The 19,818-nt window shown below is 52.2% G+C and overlaps 1 protein-coding gene across 1 annotated transcript in view; it reads left to right on the forward strand.

Annotated features, from left to right (window-relative positions):
• LOC137362547 (serine/threonine-protein kinase 36-like) overlaps positions 1-19,818 on the forward strand; it is a 95,375-nt gene that overhangs the window by 53,548 nt on the left and 22,009 nt on the right. The window lies entirely within an intron of this gene.

A 19,818-nucleotide genomic window follows, 5' to 3' on the forward strand; every position in this document is an offset into this window, starting at 1 on the left:
TCTCACACAGAGACACACACTCACACAGAGACACACACTCACACAGAGACACTCTCCCTCTCTCAGTTACACTCAATCACACAGAGAGACACTCTCCCTCTCTCAGACACACACTCACACAGAGAGACACTCTCCCTCTCTCAGACACACACTCACACAGAGAGACACTCTCCCTCTCTCAGAGACACTCTCCCTCTCTCAGAGACACTCTCCCTCTCTCAGAGACACTCTCCCTCTCTCAGAGACACTCTCCCTCTCTCAGAGACACTCTCTCTCTCTCTCAGAGACACTCTCTCTCTCTCTCAGAGACACTCTCTCTCTCTCAGAGACACTCTCTCTCTCTCAGAGACACTCTCTCTCTCTCAGAGACACTCTCTCTCTCTCAGAGACACTCTCTCTCTCTCTCAGAGACACTCTCTCTCTCTCTCAGAGACACTCTCTCCCTCTCTCAGAGACACTCTCTCCCTCTCTCAGAGACACTCTCCCTCTCTCAGAGACACTCTCTCTCTCTCTCAGAGACACTCTCTCTCTCTCTCAGAGACACTCTCTCTCTCTCTCAGAGACACACACTCACACAGAGACACTCTCCCTCTCAGATACACACACTCACACAGAGACACTCTCCCTCTCTCAGAGACACTCTCCCTCTCTCAGAGACACTCTCCCTCTCTCAGAGACACTCTCCCTCTCTCAGAGACACTCTCCCTCTCTCAGAGACACTCTCCCTCTCTCAGAGACACTCTCCCTCTCTCAGAGACACTCTCCCTCTCTCAGAGACACTCTCCCTCTCTCAGAGACACTCTCCCTCTCTCAGAGACACTCTCCCTCTCTCAGAGACACTCTCCCTCTCTCAGAGACACTCTCCCTCTCTCAGAGACACTCTCCCTCTCTCAGAGACACTCTCCCTCTCTCAGAGACACTCTCCCTCTCTCAGAGACACTCTCCCTCTCTCAGAGACACTCTCCCTCTCTCAGAGACACTCTCCCTCTCTCAGAGACACTCTCCCTCTCTCAGAGACACTCTCCCTCTCTCTGAGACACTCTCCCTCTCTCTGAGACACTCTCCCTCTCTGAGACACTCTCCCTCTCTCAGAGACACTCTCCCTCTCAGATACACACACTGACACAGAGACACTCTCCCTCTCTCAGAGACACTCTCACACAGAGACACTCTCCCTCTCTCAGAGACACACACTCACACAGAGAGACACTCTCCCTCTCTCAGAGACACTCTCCCTCTCTCAGAGACACTCTCCCTCTCTCAGAGACACTCTCCCTCTCTCAGAGACACTCTCCCTCTCTCAGAGACACACACTGACACAGAGACACTCTCCCTCTCTCAGAGACACTCTCACACAGAGACACTCTCCCTCTCTCAGACACACACACTGACAGACATTCTCCCTCTCTCAGAGACACACACTCACACAGAGAGACACTCTCCCTCTCTCAGAGACACTCTCCCTCTCTGAGACACTCTCCCTCTCTCAGAGACACACACTCACACAGAGACACTCTCCCTCTCAGATACACACACTCACACAGAGACACTCTCCCTCTCTCAACACACACACTGACACAGAGACACTCTCCCTCTCTCAGAGACACTCTCACACAGAGACACTCCCTCTCTCAGAGACAAACACTGACACAGAGTCATTCTCCCTCTCTCAGAGACACTCTCACACAGAGACACTCTACCTCTCTCAGATACACACACTCACACAGAGACACTCTCCCTCTCTCAGAGACACTCTCACACAGAGACACTCTCCCTCTCAGACACACACACTGACACAGAGACACTCTCCCTCTCTCAGAGACACTCTCACACAGAGACACTCTCCCTCTCTCAGACACACACACTGACACAGAGACATTCTCCCTCTCTCAGACACACACACTGACACAGAGACACTCTCCCTCTCTCAGACACACACACTGACACAGAGACATTCTCCCTCTCTCAGACACACACACTGACACAGAGACACTCTCCCTCTCTCAGACACACACACTCACACACAGAGACACTCTCTCTCTCTCAGACACACACACTGACACAGAGACACTCTCCCTCTCTCAGAGACACACACTCACACAGAGAGAGACACTCTCCCTCTCTCAGAGACACTCTCACACAGAGACACTCTCCCTCTCTGAGACACACACTGACACAGTGAGACACTCTCCTTCTCTGAGACACACACTCACACAGACACTCTCCCTCTCTCAGATACACACACTCACACAGAGACACTCTCCCTCTCTCAGAGACACACACTCACACAGAGACACTCTCCCTCACACACACACACTCTCCCTCTCTCAGAGACACACACTCACACACACACACTCTCCCTCACACACACACACTCCCTCACACACACACACTCTCCCTCACACACACACACTCTCCCTCACACACACACACTCTCCCTCACACACACACACTCTCCCTCTCTCAGAGACACACACTCACACAGAGACACTCTCCCTCTCTCAGTTACACTCTCCCTCTCTCAGAGACACTCTCACACAGAGACACTCTCCCTCTCTCAGAGACACTCTCCCTCTCTCAGAGACACTCTCTCTCTCTCAGAGACACACACTCACACAGAGACACTCTCCCTCTCAGATACACACACTGACAAAGAGACACTCTCCCTCTCTCAGAGACACTCTCACACAGAGACACTCTCCCTCTCTCAGAGACACACACTCACACAGAGAGACACTCTCCCTCTCTCAGAGACACTCTCCCTCTCTCAGACACACACACTGACACAGAGACACTCTCCCTCTCTCAGAGACACTCTCACACAGAGACACTCTCCCTCTCTCAGACACACACACTGACACAGAGACATTCTCCCTCTCTCAGAGACACACACTCACACAGAGAGACACTCTCCCTCTCTCAGAGACACTCTCCCTCTCTGAGACACTCTCCCTTTCTCAGAGACACACACTCACACAGAGACACTCTCCCTCTCAGATACACACACTCACACAGAGACACTCTCCCTCTCTCAACACACACACTGACACAGAGACACTCTCCCTCTCTCAGAGACACTCTCACACAGAGACACTCCCTCTCTCAGAGACAAACACTGACACAGAGTCATTCTCCCTCTCTCAGAGACACTCTCACACAGAGACACTCTACCTCTCTCAGATACACACACTCACACAGAGACACTCTCCCTCTCTCAGAGACACTCTCACACAGAGACACTCTCACACAGAGACACTCTCCCTCTCAGACACACACACTGACACAGAGACACTCTCCCTCTCTCAGAGACACTCTCACACAGAGACACTCTCCCTCTCTCAGACACACACACTGACACAGAGACATTCTCCCTCTCTCAGACACACACACTGACACAGAGACACTCTCCCTCTCTCAGACACACACACTGACACAGAGACATTCTCCCTCTCTCAGACACACACACTGACACAGAGACACTCTCCCTCTCTCAGAGACACACACTCACACAGAGAGAGACACTCTCCCTCTCTCAGAGACACTCTCACACAGAGACACTCTCCCTCTCTGAGACACACACTGACACAGTGAGACACTCTCCTTCTCTGAGACACACACTCACACAGACACTCTCCCTCTCTCAGATACACACACTCACACAGAGACACTCTCCCTCTCTCAGAGACACACTCACAGAGACACTCTCCCTCTCTCAGAGACACACACTGACACAGAGAGACACTCTCCCTCTCTCAGAGACACACACTGACACAGAGAGACACTCTCCCTCTCTCAGAGACACACACTCACACAGAGACACTCTCCCTCACACACACACACTCTCCCTCTCTCAGAGACACACACTCACACACACACACTCTCCCTCACACACACACACTCTCCCTCACACACACACACTCTCCCTCACACACACACACTCTCCCTCACACACACACACTCTCCCTCACACACACACACTCTCCCTCACACACACACACTCTCCCTCTCTCAGAGACACTCTCACACAGAGACACTCTCCCTCTCTCAGAGACACTCTCTCTCTCTCAGAGACACACACTCACACAGAGACACTCTCCCTCTCAGATACACACACTGACACAGAGACACTCTCCCTCTCTCAGAGACACTCTCACACAGAGACACTCTCCCTCTCTCAGAGACACACACTCACACTGAGAGACACTCTCCCTCTCTCAGAGACACTCTCCCTCTCTCAGACACACACACTGACACAGAGACACTCTCCCTCTCTCAGAGACACTCTCACACAGAGACACTCTCCCTCTCTCAGACACACACACTGACACAGAGACATTCTCCCTCTCTCAGAGACACACACTCACACAGAGAGACACTCTCCCTCTCTCAGAGACACTCTCCCTCTCTCAGAGACACTCTCCCTCTCTCAGAGACACTCTCCCTCTCTCAGAGACACACACTCACACCGAGACACTCTCCCTCTCAGATACACACACTCACACAGAGACACTCTCCCTCTCTCAGACACACACACTGACACAGAGACACTCTCCCTCTCTCAGAGACACTCTCACACAGAGACACTCCCTCTCTCAGAGACAAACACTGACACAGAGACACTCCCTCTCAGAGACAAACACTGACACAGAGACATCTCCCTCTCTCAGAGACACTCTCACACAGAGACACTCTACCTCTCTCAGATACACACACTCACACAGAGACACTCTCCCTCTCTCAGAGACACTCTCACACAGAGACACTCTCCCTCACTGACACAGAGACACTCTCCCTCTCTCAGAGACACACTGACACAGAGACACTCTCCCTCTCTCAGACACACACACTGACACAGAGACATTCTCCCTCTCTCAGACACACACACTGACACAGAGACACTCTCCCTCTCTCAGACACACACACTGACACAGAGACATTCTCCCTCTCTCAGACACACACACTGACACAGAGACATTCTCCCTCTCTCAGACACACACACTGACACAGAGACACTCTCCCTCTCTCAGACACACACACTCACACACAGAGACACTCTCCCTCTCTCAGACACACACACTGACACAGAGACACTCTCCCTCTTTCAGAGACACACACTCACACAGAGAGAGACACTCTCCCTCTCTCAGAGACACTCTCACACAGAGACACTCTCCCTCTCAGACACACACACTGACACAGAGACACTCTCCCTCTCTCAGAGACACTCTCACACAGAGACACTCTCCCTCTCTCAGACACACACACTGACACAGAGACATTCTCCCTCTCTCAGACACACACACTGACACAGAGACACTCTCCCTCTCTCAGACACACACACTCACACACAGAGACACTCTCCCTCTCTCAGACACACACACTCACACACAGAGACACTCTCCCTCTCTCAGAGACACACACTGACACAGAGACATTCTCCCTCTCTCAGAGACACTCTCACACAGAGACACTCTCCCTCTCTCAGAGACACTCTCACACAGAGACACTCTCCCTCTCAGACACACAATCACAGAGACACTCTCCCTCTCTCAGACACTCACACTGACACAGAGACATTCTCCCTCTCTCAGACACACACACTCACACAGAGACACTCTCCCTCTCTCGGATACACACACTGACACAGAGACACTCTCCCTCTCTCAGACACACACACTGACAGAGAGACACTCTCCCTCTCTCAGACACACACACTGACACAGAGACACTCTCCCTCTCTCGGACACACATACTGACACAGAGACACTCTCCCTCTCTCAGACACACACACTGACACAGAGACACTCTCCCTCTCTCAGACACACACACTGACACAGAGACACTCTCCCTCTCTCAGACACACACACTGACACAGAGACACTCTCCCTCTCTCAGCCACACACACTGACACAGAGAGACACTCTCCCTCTCTCGGATACACACACTCACACAGAGAGAGACACTCTCCCTCTCTCAGAGACACTCTCACACAGAGACACTCTCCCTCTCAGACACACACACTGACACAGAGACACTCTCCCTCTCTCAGACACACACACTGACACAGAGAGACACTCTCCCTCTCTCGGATACACACACTCACACAGAGAGACACTCTCCCTCTCTCAGACACACACACTGACACAGAGACACTCTCCCTCTCTCGGACACACACACTGACACAGAGACACTCTCCCCCTCTCAGACACACACACTGACACAGAGACACTCTCCCTCTCTCAGACACACACACTGACACAGAGACACAGAGACACTCTCCCTCTCTCAGACACACACACTGACACAGAGACACTCTCCCTCTCTCAGACACACACACTGACACAGAGAGACACTCTCCCTCTCTCGGATACACACACTCACACAGAGAGAGACACTCTCCCTCTCTGAGACACTCTCACACAGAGACACTCTCCCTCTCAGACACACACACTGACACAGAGACACTCTCCCTCTCTCAGACACACACACTGACACAGAGAGACAATCTCCCTCTCTTGGATACACACACTCACACAGAGAGACACTCTCCCTCTCTCAGAGACACACACTCACACAGAGACACTCTCCCTCTCTCAGAGACACACTGACACAGAGACACTCTCCCTCTCTCAGAGATTCACACACTCACAGAGAGACACTCTCCCTCTCTGAGACACACACTCACAGAGAGACACTCTCCCTCTCTCAGACACACACACTGACACAGAGACATTCTCCCTCTCAGACACACACACTCACACAGAGACACTCTCCCTCTCTCAGAGACACTCTCACACAGAGACACTCCCTCTCTCAGAGACAAACACTGACACAGAGACATTCTCCCTCTCTCAGAGACACTCTCACACAGAGACACTCGACCTCTCTCAGATACACACACTCACACAGAGACACTCTCCCTCTCTGAGACACTCTCACACAGAGACACTCTCCCTCTCAGACACACACACTGACACAGAGACACTCTCCCTCTCTCAGAGACACTCTCACACAGAGACACTCTCCCTCTCTCAGACACACACACTGACACAGAGACATTCTCCCTCTCTCAGACACACACACTGACACAGAGACACTCTCCCTCTCTCAGACACACACACTGACACAGAGACATTCTCCCTCTCTCAGACACACACACTGACACAGAGACACTCTCCCTCTCTCAGACACACACACTCACACACAGAGACACTCTCCCTCTCTCAGACACACACACTGACACAGAGACACTCTCCCTCTCTCAGAGACACTCTCACACAGAGACACTCTCCCTCTCTGAGACACACACTGACACAGTGAGACACTCTCCCTCACACACACACACTCTCCCTCTCTCAGAGACACACACTCACACAGACACTCTCCCTCTCTCAGATACACACACTCACACAGAGACACTCTCCCTCTCTCAGAGACACACTCACAGAGACAGTCTCCCTCTCTGAGACACACTCACACAGAGAGACACTCTCCCTCTCTCAGAGACACACACTGACACAGAGAGACACTCTCCCTCTCTCAGAGACACACACTCACACAGAGACACTCTCCCTCACACACACACACTCTCCCTCTCTCAGAGACACACACTCACACACACACACTCTCCCTCTCTCAGAGACACACACTCACACTGAGAGAGACACTCTCCCTCTCTCAGAGACACTCTCACACAGAGACACTCTCCCTCTCAGACACACACACTGACACAGAGACACTCTCCCTCTCTCAGAGACACACACACTCACAGAGAGACACTCTCCCTCTCTCAGACACACACACTGACACATTCTCCCTCTCTCAGACACACACACTGACACAGAGACACTCTCCCTCTCTCAGACACACACACTCACACACAGAGACACTCTCCCTCTCTCAGACACACACACTGACACAGAGACACTCTCCCTCTCTCAGACACACACACTCACACACAGAGACACTCTCCCTCTCTCAGACACACACACTCACACACAGAGACACTCTCCCTCTCTCAGAGACACACACTGACACAGAGACATTCTCCCTCTCTCAGAGACACTCTCACACAGAGACACTCTCCCTCTCTCAGAGACACTCTCACACAGAGACACTCTCCCTCTCAGACACACAATCACAGAGACATTCTCCCTCTCTCGGACACACACACTCACACAGAGACACTCTCCCTCTCTCGGATACACACACTGACACAGAGACACTCTCCCTCTCAGACACACACACTGACACAGAGACACTCTCCCTCTCAGACACACACACTGACACAGAGACACTCTCCCTCTCTCAGACACACACACTGACACAGAGACACTCTCCCTCTCTCAGACACACACACTGACACAGAGAGACACTCTCCCTCTCTCGGATGCACACACTCACACAGAGAGAGACACTCTCCCTCTCTCAGAGACACTCTCACACAGAGACACTCTCCCTCTCAGACACACACACTGACACAGAGACACTCTCCCTCTCTCAGACACACACACTGACACAGAGAGACACTCTTCCTCTCTCGGATACACACACTCACACAGAGAGACACTCTCCCTCTCTCAGACACACACACTCACACAGAGACACTCTCCCTCTCTCGGACACACACACTGACACAGAGACACTCTCCCTCTCTCAGACACACACACTGACACAGAGACACTCTCCCTCTCTCAGACACACACACTGACACAGAGACACTCTCCCTCTCTCAGACACACACACTGACACAGAGACACTCTCCCTCTCTCAGACACACACTCTCCCTCTCTCGGATACACACACTCACACAGAGAGAGACACTCTCCCTCTCTCAGAGACACTCTCACACAGAGACACTCTCCCTCTCAGACACACACACTGACACAGAGACACTCTCCCTCTCTCAGACACACACACTGACACAGAGAGACACTCTCCCTCTCTCGGATACACACACTCACACAGAGAGACACTCTCCCTCTCTCAGAGACACACTGACACAGAGACACTCTCCCTCTCTCAGAGACACACACTCACACAGAGAGACACTCTCCCTCTCTCAGAGACACACACTCACACTGAGACACTCTCCCTCTCTCAGAGACACACTGACACAGAGACACTCTCCCTCTCTCAGAGACACACACACTCACAGAGAGACACTCTCCCTCTCTGAGACACACACTCACAGAGAGACACTCTCCCTCTCTCAGAGACACACACACTCACACAGAGACATTCTCCCTCTCTCAGAGACACACACTCACAGAGAGACACTCTCCCTCTCTCAGACACACACACTGACACAGAGACACTCTCCCTCTCTCAGAGACACTCTCCCTCTCTCAGAGACACACACTCACACAGAGACACTCTCCCTCTCAGATACACACACTCACACAGAGACACTCTCCCTCTCTCAGACACACACTGACACAGAGACACTCTCCCTCTCTCAGACACACACACTCACACAGAGAGATACTCTCCCTCTCTCAGACACACGCACTCACACAGAGAGACACTCTCCCTCTCTGAGACACACACTCACACACAGAGACACTCTCCCTCTCTGAGACGCACACTCACACAGAGAGACACTCTCCCTCTCTCAGAGACACACACTGACACAGAGACACTCTCCCTCTCTCAGAGACAAACACTGACACAGAGACACTCTCCCTCTCTCAGAGACACACACTCACACATAGAGACACTCTCCCTCTCTGAGACACACACTGACACAGTGAGACACTCTACTTCTCTGAGACACACACTCACACAGACACTCTCCATCTCTCAGAGACACACACTCACACAGACACTCTCCCTCTCTCAGATACACACACTCACACAGAGAGACACTCTCCCTCTCTCAGAGACACACTCACAGAGACACTCTCCCTCTCTCAGAGACACACACTCACAGAGACAGTCTCCCTCTCTGAGACACACTCACACAGAGAGACACTCTCCCTCTCTCAGAGACACACACTCACACAGAGACACTCTCCCTCACACACACACACTCTCCCTCACACACACACACTCTCCCTCACACACACACACTCTCCCTCTCTCAGAGACACACACTCACACACACACACTCTCCCTCACACACACACACTCTCCCTCACACACACACACTCTCCCTCACACACACACACTCTCCCTCACACACACACACTCTCCCTCACACACACACACTCTCCCTCACACACACACACTCTCCCTCACCCACACACACTCTCCCTCTCTCAGAGACACACACTCACACAGAGAGACACTCTCCCTCTCTCAGAGACACACACTCACACAGAGAGACACTCTCCCTCTCTCAGAGACACTCCCTCTCTCAGAGACACTCTCTCTCTCTCTCAGAGACACTCTCTCTCTCTCTCTCAGAGACACTCTCTCTCTCTCTCAGAGACACACTCTCTCTCTCTCTCTCAGAGACACTCTCCCTCTCAGATACACACACTGACACAGAGACACTCTCCCTCTCTCAGAGACACTCTCACACAGAGACACTCTCCCTCTCTCAGACACACACTCACACAGAGAGACACTTTCCCTCTCTCAGAGACACTCTCACACAGAGACACTCTCCCTCTCTCAGACACACACTCACACAGAGAGACACTCTCCCTCTCTCACAGACACACAATCACAGAGAGACACGCTCCCTCTCTCAGAGACACACTCTCACAGAGAGACACGCTCCCTCTCTCAGAGACACACTCTCACAGAGAGACACTCTCCCTCTCTCAGAGACACACTCACACAGAGACACTCTCCCTCTCTCAGATACACACACTCACACAGAGAGACACTCTCCCTCTCTCAGGGACACACACTCACACAGAGAGACACTCTCCCTCTGAGACGCACAGACACGCTCCCTCTTTGAGACACACACTCACACAGAGAGACACTCTCCCTCTCTCAGAGACTCACACTGACACAGAGAGACACTCTCCCTCTCGCAGAGACACACACTCACACAGAGAGACCCTCTCCCTCTCTGAGACACACTCACACAGACACTCTCCCTCTCTCAGATACACACACCCCTACAGAGACACTCTCCCTCTCTGAGATGCACAGACACTCTCCCTCTCTGAGACACACACTCACACAGAGAGACACTCTCCTTCTCTCAGAGACACACACTGACACACAGAGACACTCTTTCTCTCTCAGAGACACACACTGACAGAGACACTCTCCCTCTCTCAGACACACACACTCACACAGAGAGATACTCTCCCTCTCTCAGACACACGCACTCACACAGAGAGACACTCTCCCTCTCTGAGACACACACTCACACAGAGAGACACTCTCCCTCTCTCAGAGACACACACTGACACAGAGACACTCTCCCTCTCTCAGAGACAAACACTGACACAGAGACACTCTCCCTCTCTCAGAGACACACACTCACACATAGAGACACTCTCCCTCTCTGAGACACACACTCACACAGAGAGACACTCTCCCTCTCTCAGAGACACACACTGACACAGAGACACTCTCCCTCTCTCAGAGACAAACACTGACACAGAGACACTCTCCCTCTCTCAGAGACACACACTCACACATAGAGACACTCTCCCTCTCTGAGACACACACTGACACAGTGAGACACTCTCCATCTCTCAGATACACACACTCACACAGAGACACTCTCCCTCTCTCAGAGACACACACTCACAGAGACAGTCTCCCTCTCTGAGACACACACTCACAGAGACAGTCTCCCTCTCTGAGACACATTCACACAGAGAGACACTCTCCCTCTCTCAGAGACACACACTGACACAGAGAGACACTCTCCCTCTCTCAGAGACACACACTCACAGAGACACTCTCCCTCACACACACACACTCTCCCTCACACACACACACTCTCCCTCACACACACACACTCTCCCTCACACACACACACTCTCCCTCACACACACACACTCTCCCTCACACACACACACTCTCCCTCACACACACACACTCTCCCTCACACACACACACTCTCCCTCACACACACACACTCTCCCTCACACACACACACTCTCCCTCCACACACACACACTCTCCCTCACACACACACACTCTCCCTCACACACACACACTCTCCCTCTCTCAGAGACACTCTCTCCCTCTCTCAGAGACACTCTCTCTCTCTCTCAGAGACACTCTCTCTCTCTCTCAGAGACACTCTCTCTCTCTCTCAGAGACACTCTCTCTCTCTCTCAGAGACACTCTCTCTCTCTCTCAGAGACACTCTCTCTCTCTCTCAGAGACACTCTCTCTCTCTCTCAGAGACACTCTCTCTCTCTCTCAGAGACACTCTCTCTCTCTCTCAGAGACACTCTCTCTCTCTCTCAGAGACACTCTCTCTCTCTCTCAGAGACACTCTCTCTCTCTCTCAGAGACACTCTCTCTCTCTCTCAGAGACACTCTCTCCCTCTCTCAGAGACACTCTCTCTCTCTCTCTCAGAGACACTCTCTCTCTCTCTCAGAGACACTCTCTCTCTCTCTCAGAGACACTCTCTCTCTCTCTCAGAGACACTCTCTCTCTCTCTCAGAGACACTCTCTCTCTCTCTCAGAGACTCTCTCTCTCTCTCAGAGACACTCTCTCTCTCAGAGACACTCTCTCTCTCTCTCAGAGACACTCTCTCTCTCTCTCAGAGACACTCTCCCTCTCAGATACACACACTCACACAGAGACACTCTCCCTCTCTCAGAGACACTCTCCCTCTCTCAGAGACACTCTCCCTCTCTCAGAGACACTCTCCCTCTCTCAGAGACACTCTCCCTCTCTCAGAGACACTCTCCCTCTCTCAGAGACACTCTCCCTCTCTCAGAGACACTCTCCCTCTCTCAGAGACACTCTCCCTCTCTCAGAGACACTCTCCCTCTCTCAGAGACACTCTCCCTCTCTCAGAGACACTCTCCCTCTCTCAGAGACACTCTCCCTCTCTCAGAGACACACACTGACACAGAGACACTCTCCCTCTCTCAGAGACACTCTCACACAGAGACACTCTCCCTCTCTCAGAGACACACACTCACACAGAGAGACACTCTCCCTCTCTCAGAGACACTCTCCCTCTCTCAGAGACACTCTCCCTCTCTCAGAGACACACACTGACACAGAGACACTCTCCCTCTCTCAGTGACACTCTCACACAGAGACACTCTCCCTCTCTCAGACACACACACTGACACAGAGACATTCTCCCTCTCTCAGAGACACACACTCACACAGAGAGACACTCTCCCTCTCTCAGAGACACTCTCCCTCTCTGAGACACTCTCCCTCTCTCAGAGACACACACTCACACAGAGACACTCTCCCTCTCAGATACACACACTCACACAGAGACACTCTCCCTCTCTCAACACACACACTGACACAGAGACACTCTCCCTCTCTCAGATTCACTCTCACACAGAGACACTCCCTCTCTCAGAGACAAACACTGACACAGAGACATTCTCCCTCTCTCAGAGACACTCTCACACAGAGACACTCTACCTCTCTCAGATACACACACTCACACAGAGACACTCTCCCTCTCTCAGAGACACTCTCACACAGAGACACTCTCCCTCTCAGACACACACACTGACACAGAGACACTCTCCCTCTCTCAGAGACACTCTCACACAGAGACACTCTCCCTCTCTCAGACACACACACTGACACAGAGACATTCTCCCTCTCTCAGACACACACACTGACACAGAGACACTCTCCCTCTCTCAGACACACACACTGACACAGAGACATTCTCCCTCTCTCAGACACACACACTGACACAGAGACACTCTCCCTCTCTCAGACACACACACTCACACACAGAGACATTCTCCCTCTCTCAGACACACACACTCACACACAGAGACATTCTCTCTCTCTCAGACACACACACTGACACAGAGACACTCTCCCTCTCTCAGAGACACACACTCACACAGAGAGAGACACTCTCCCTCTCTCAGAGACACTCTCACACAGAGACACTCTCCCTCTCTGAGACACACACTGACACAGTGAGACACTCTCCTTCTCTGAGACACACACTCACACAGACACTCTCCCTCTCTCAGATACACACACTCACACAGAGACACTCTCCCTCTCTCAGAGACACACTCACAGAGACAGTCTCCCTCTCTGAGACACACTCACACAGAGAGACACTCTCCCTCTCTCAGAGACACACACTGACACAGAGAGACACTCTCCCTCTCTCAGAGACACACACTCACACAGAGACACTCTCCCTCACACACACACACTCTCCCTCTCTCAGAGACACACACTCACACACACACACTCTCCCTCACACACACACACACTCCCTCACACACACACACTCTCCCTCACACACACACACTCTCCCTCTCTCAGAGACACTCTCCCTCTCTCAGAGACACTCTCCCTCTCTCAGAGACACTCTCCCTCTCTCAGAGACACTCTCCCTCTCTCAGAGACACTCTCTCTCTCTCAGAGACACACACTCACACAGAGACACTCTCCCTCTCAGATACACACACTGACACAGAGACACTCTCCCTCTCTCAGAGACACTCTCACACAGAGACACTCTCCCTCTCTCAGAGACACACACTCACACAGATAGACACTCTCCCTCTCTCAGAGACACTCTCCCTCTCTCAGAGACACACACTCACACAGAGAGACACTCTCCCTCTCTCAGAGACACTCTCACACAGAGACACTCTCCCTCTCTCAGACACACACACTGACACAGAGACATTCTCCCTCTCTCAGAGACACACACTCACACAGAGAGACACTCTCCCTCTCTCAGAGACACTCTCCCTCTCTCAGAGACACACACTCACACAGAGACACTCTCCCTCTCAGATACACACACTCACACAGAGACACTCTCCCTCTCTCAGACACACACACTGACACAGAGACACTCTCCCTCTCTCAGAGACACTCTCACACAGAGACACTCCCTCTCTCAGAGACAAACACTGACACAGAGACATTCTCCCTCTCTCAGAGACACTCTCACACAGAGACACTCTAACTCTCTCAGATACACACACTCACACAGAGACACTCTCCCTCTCTCAGAGAAACTCTCACACAGAGACACTCTCCCTCTCAGACACACACACTGATACAGAGACACTCTCCCTCTCTCAGAGACACACTGACACAGAGACACTCTCCCTCTCTCAGACACACACACTGACACAGAGACATTCTCCCTCTCTCAGACACACACACTGACACAGAGACATTCTCCCTTTCTCAGACACACACACTGACACAGAGACACTCTCCCTCTCTCAGACACACACACTCACACACAGAGACACTCTCCCTCTCTCAGACACACACACTGACACAGAGACACTCTCCCTCTCTCAGAGACACACACTCACACAGAGAGAACACTCTCCCTCTCTCAGAGACACTCTCACACAGAGACACTCTCCCTCTCAGACACACACACTGACACAGAGACACTCTCCCTCTCTCAGAGACACTCTCACACAGAGACACTCTCCCTCTCTCAGACACACACACTGACACAGAGACATTCTCCCTCTCTCAGACACACACACTCACACACAGAGACACTCTCCCTCTCTCAGACACACACACTGACAGAGACACTCTCCCTCTCTCAGACACACACACTCACACACAGAGACACTCTCCCTCTCTCAGACACACACACTCACACACAGAGACACTCTCCCTCTCTCAGAGACACACACTGACACAGAGACATTCTCCCTCTCTCAGAGACACTCTCACACAGAGACACTCTCCCTCTCTCAGAGACACTCTCACACAGAGACACTCTCCCTCTCAGACACACAATCACAGAGACACTCTCCCTCTCTCAGACACACACACTGACACAGAGACATTCTCCCTCTCTCAGACACACACACTCACACAGAGACACTCTCCCTCTCTCGGATACACACACTGACACAGAGACACTCTCCCTCTCTCAGACACACACACTGACAGAGAGACACTCTCCCTCTCTCAGACACACACACTGACACAGAGACACTCTCCCTCTCTCGGACACACATACTGACACAGAGACACTCTCCCTCTCTCAGACACACACACTGACACAGAGACACTCTCCCTCTCTCAGACACACACACTGACACAGAGACACTCTCCCTCTCTCAGACACACACACTGACACAGAGACACTCTCCCTCTCTCAGACACACACACTGACACAGAGACACTCTCCCTCTCTCAGCCACACACACTGACACAGAGAGACACTCTCCCTCTCTCGGATACACACACTCACACAGAGAGAGACACTCTCCCTCTCTCAGAGACACTCTCACACAGAGACACTCTCCCTCTCAGACACACACACTGACACAGAGACACTCTCCCTCTCTCAGACACACACACTGACACAGAGAGACACTCTCCCTCTCTCGGATACACACACTCACACAGAGAGACACTCTCCCTCTCTCAGACACACACACTGACACAGAGACACTCTCCCTCTCTCGGACACACACACTGACACAGAGACACTCTCCCCCTCTCAGACACACACACTGACACAGAGACACTCTCCCTCTCTCAGACACACACACTGACACAGAGACACAGAGACACTCTCCCTCTCTCAGACACACACACTGACACAGAGACACTCTCCCTCTCTCAGACACACACACTGACACAGAGACACTCTCCCTCTCTCAGACACACACACTGACACAGAGAGACACTCTCCCTCTCTCGGATACACACACTCACACAGAGAGAGACACTCTCCCTCTCTCAGAGACACACTGACACAGAGACACTCTCCCTCTCTCAGAGACACACACTCACACAGAGAGACACTCTCCCTCTCTCAGAGACACACACTCACACAGAGACACTCTCCCTCTCTCAGAGACACACTGACACAGAGACACTCTCCCTCTCTCAGAGACACACACACTCACAGAGAGACACTCTCCCTCTCTGAGACACACACTCACAGAGAGACACTCTCCCTCTCTCAGACACACACACTGACACAGAGACATTCTCCCTCTCTGAGACACACACTCACACAGAGACACTCTCCCTCTCTCAGAGACACTCTCACACAGAGACACTCCCTCTCTCAGAGACAAACACTGACACAGAGACATTCTCCCTCTCTCAGAGACACTCTCACAGAGACACTCTACCTCTCTCAGATACACACACTCACACAGAGGCACTCTCCCTCTCTCAGAGACACTCTCACACAGAGACACTCTCCCTCTCAGACACACACACTGACACAGAGACACTCTCCCTCTCTCAGAGACACTCTCACACAGAGACACTCTCCCTCTCTCAGACACACACACTGACACAGAGACATTCTCCCTCTCTCAGACACACACACTGACACAGAGACACTCTCCCTCTCTCAGACACACACACTGACACAGAGACATTCTCCCTCTCTCAGACACACACACTGACACAGAGACATTCTCCCTCTCTCAGACACACACACTGACACAGAGACACTCTCCCTCTCTCAGACACACACACTCACACACAGAGACACTCTCCCTCTCTCAGACACACACACTGACACAGAGACACTCTCCCTCTCTCAGAGACACACACTCACACAGAGACACTCTCCCTCTCTCAGAGACACTCTCACACAGAGACACTCTCCCTCTCAGACACACACACTGACACAGAGACACTCTCCCTCTCTCCGAGACACTCTCACACAGAGACACTCTCCCTCTCTCAGACACACACACTGACACAGAGACATTCTCCCTCTCTCAGACACACACACTGACACAGAGACACTCTCCCTCTCTCAGACACACACACTGACACAGAGACATTCTCCCTCTCTCAGACACACACACTGACACAGAGACACTCTCCCTCTCTCAGACACACACACTCACACACAGAGACATTCTCTCTCTCTCAGACACACACACTGACACAGAGACACTCTCCCTCTCTCAGAGACACACACTCACACAGAGAGAGACACTCTCCCTCTCTCAGAGACACTCTCACACAGAGACACTCTCCCTCTCTGAGACACACACTGACACAGTGAGACACTCTCCTTCTCTGAGACACACACTCACACAGACACTCTCCCTCTCTCAGATACACACACTCACACAGAGACACTCTCCCTCTCTCAGAGACACACTCACAGAGACAGTCTCCCTCTCTGAGACACACTCACACAGAGAGACACTCTCCCTCTCTCAGAGACACACACTGACACAGAGAGACACTCTCCCTCTCTCAGAGACACACACTCACACAGAGACACTCTCCCTCACACACACACACTCTCCCTCTCTCAGAGACACACACTCACACACACACACTCTCCCTCACACACACACACACTCCCTCACACACACACACTCTCCCTCACACACACACACTCTCCCTCTCTCAGAGACACTCTCCCTCTCTCAGAGACACTCTCCCTCTCTCAGAGACACTCTCCCTCTCTCAGAGACACTCTCTCTCTCTCAGAGACACACACTCACACAGAGACACTCTCCCTCTCAGATACACACACTGACACAGAGACACTCTCCCTCTCTCAGAGACACTCTCACACAGAGACACTCTCCCTCTCTCAGAGACACACACTCACACAGATAGACACTCTCCCTCTCTCAGAGACACTCTCCCTCTCTCAGAGACACACACTCACACAGAGAGACACTCTCCCTCTCTCAGAGACACTCTCACACAGAGACACTCTCCCTCTCTCAGACACACACACTGACACAGAGACATTCTCCCTCTCTCAGAGACACACACTCACACAGAGAGACACTCTCCCTCTCTCAGAGACACTCTCCCTCTCTCAGAGACACACACTCACACAGAGACACTCTCCCTCTCAGATACACACACTCACACAGAGACACTCTCCCTCTCTCAGACACACACACTGACACAGAGACACTCTCCCTCTCTCAGAGACACTCTCACACAGAGACACTCCCTCTCTCAGAGACAAACACTGACACAGAGACATTCTCCCTCTCTCAGAGACACTCTCACACAGAGACACTCTAACTCTCTCAGATACACACACTCACACAGAGACACTCTCCCTCTCTCAGAGAAACTCTCACACAGAGACACTCTCCCTCTCAGACACACACACTGACACAGAGACACTCTCCCTCTCTCAGAGACACACTGACACAGAGACACTCTCCCTCTCTCAGACACACACACTGACACAGAGACATTCTCCCTCTCTCAGACACACACACTGACACAGAGACATTCTCCCTTTCTCAGACACACACACTGACACAGAGACACTCTCCCTCTCTCAGACACACACACTCACACACAGAGACACTCTCCCTCTCTCAGACACACACACTGACACAGAGACACTCTCCCTCTCTCAGAGACACACACTCACACAGAGAGAACACTCTCCCTCTCTCAGAGACACTCTCACACAGAGACACTCTCCCTCTCAGACACACACACTGACACAGAGACACTCTCCCTCTCTCAGAGACACTCTCACACAGAGACACTCTCCCTCTCTCAGACACACACACTGACACAGAGACATTCTCCCTCTCTCAGACACACACACTCACACACAGAGACACTCTCCCTCTCTCAGACACACACACTGACAGAGACACTCTCCCTCTCTCAGACACACACACTCACACACAGAGACACTCTCCCTCTCTCAGACACACACACTCACACACAGAGACACTCTCCCTCTCTCAGA

Source organism: Heterodontus francisci, unplaced genomic scaffold, assembly GCF_036365525.1.
Source record: "Heterodontus francisci isolate sHetFra1 unplaced genomic scaffold, sHetFra1.hap1 HAP1_SCAFFOLD_545, whole genome shotgun sequence".
NCBI lineage: Eukaryota > Metazoa > Chordata > Chondrichthyes > Heterodontiformes > Heterodontidae > Heterodontus > Heterodontus francisci.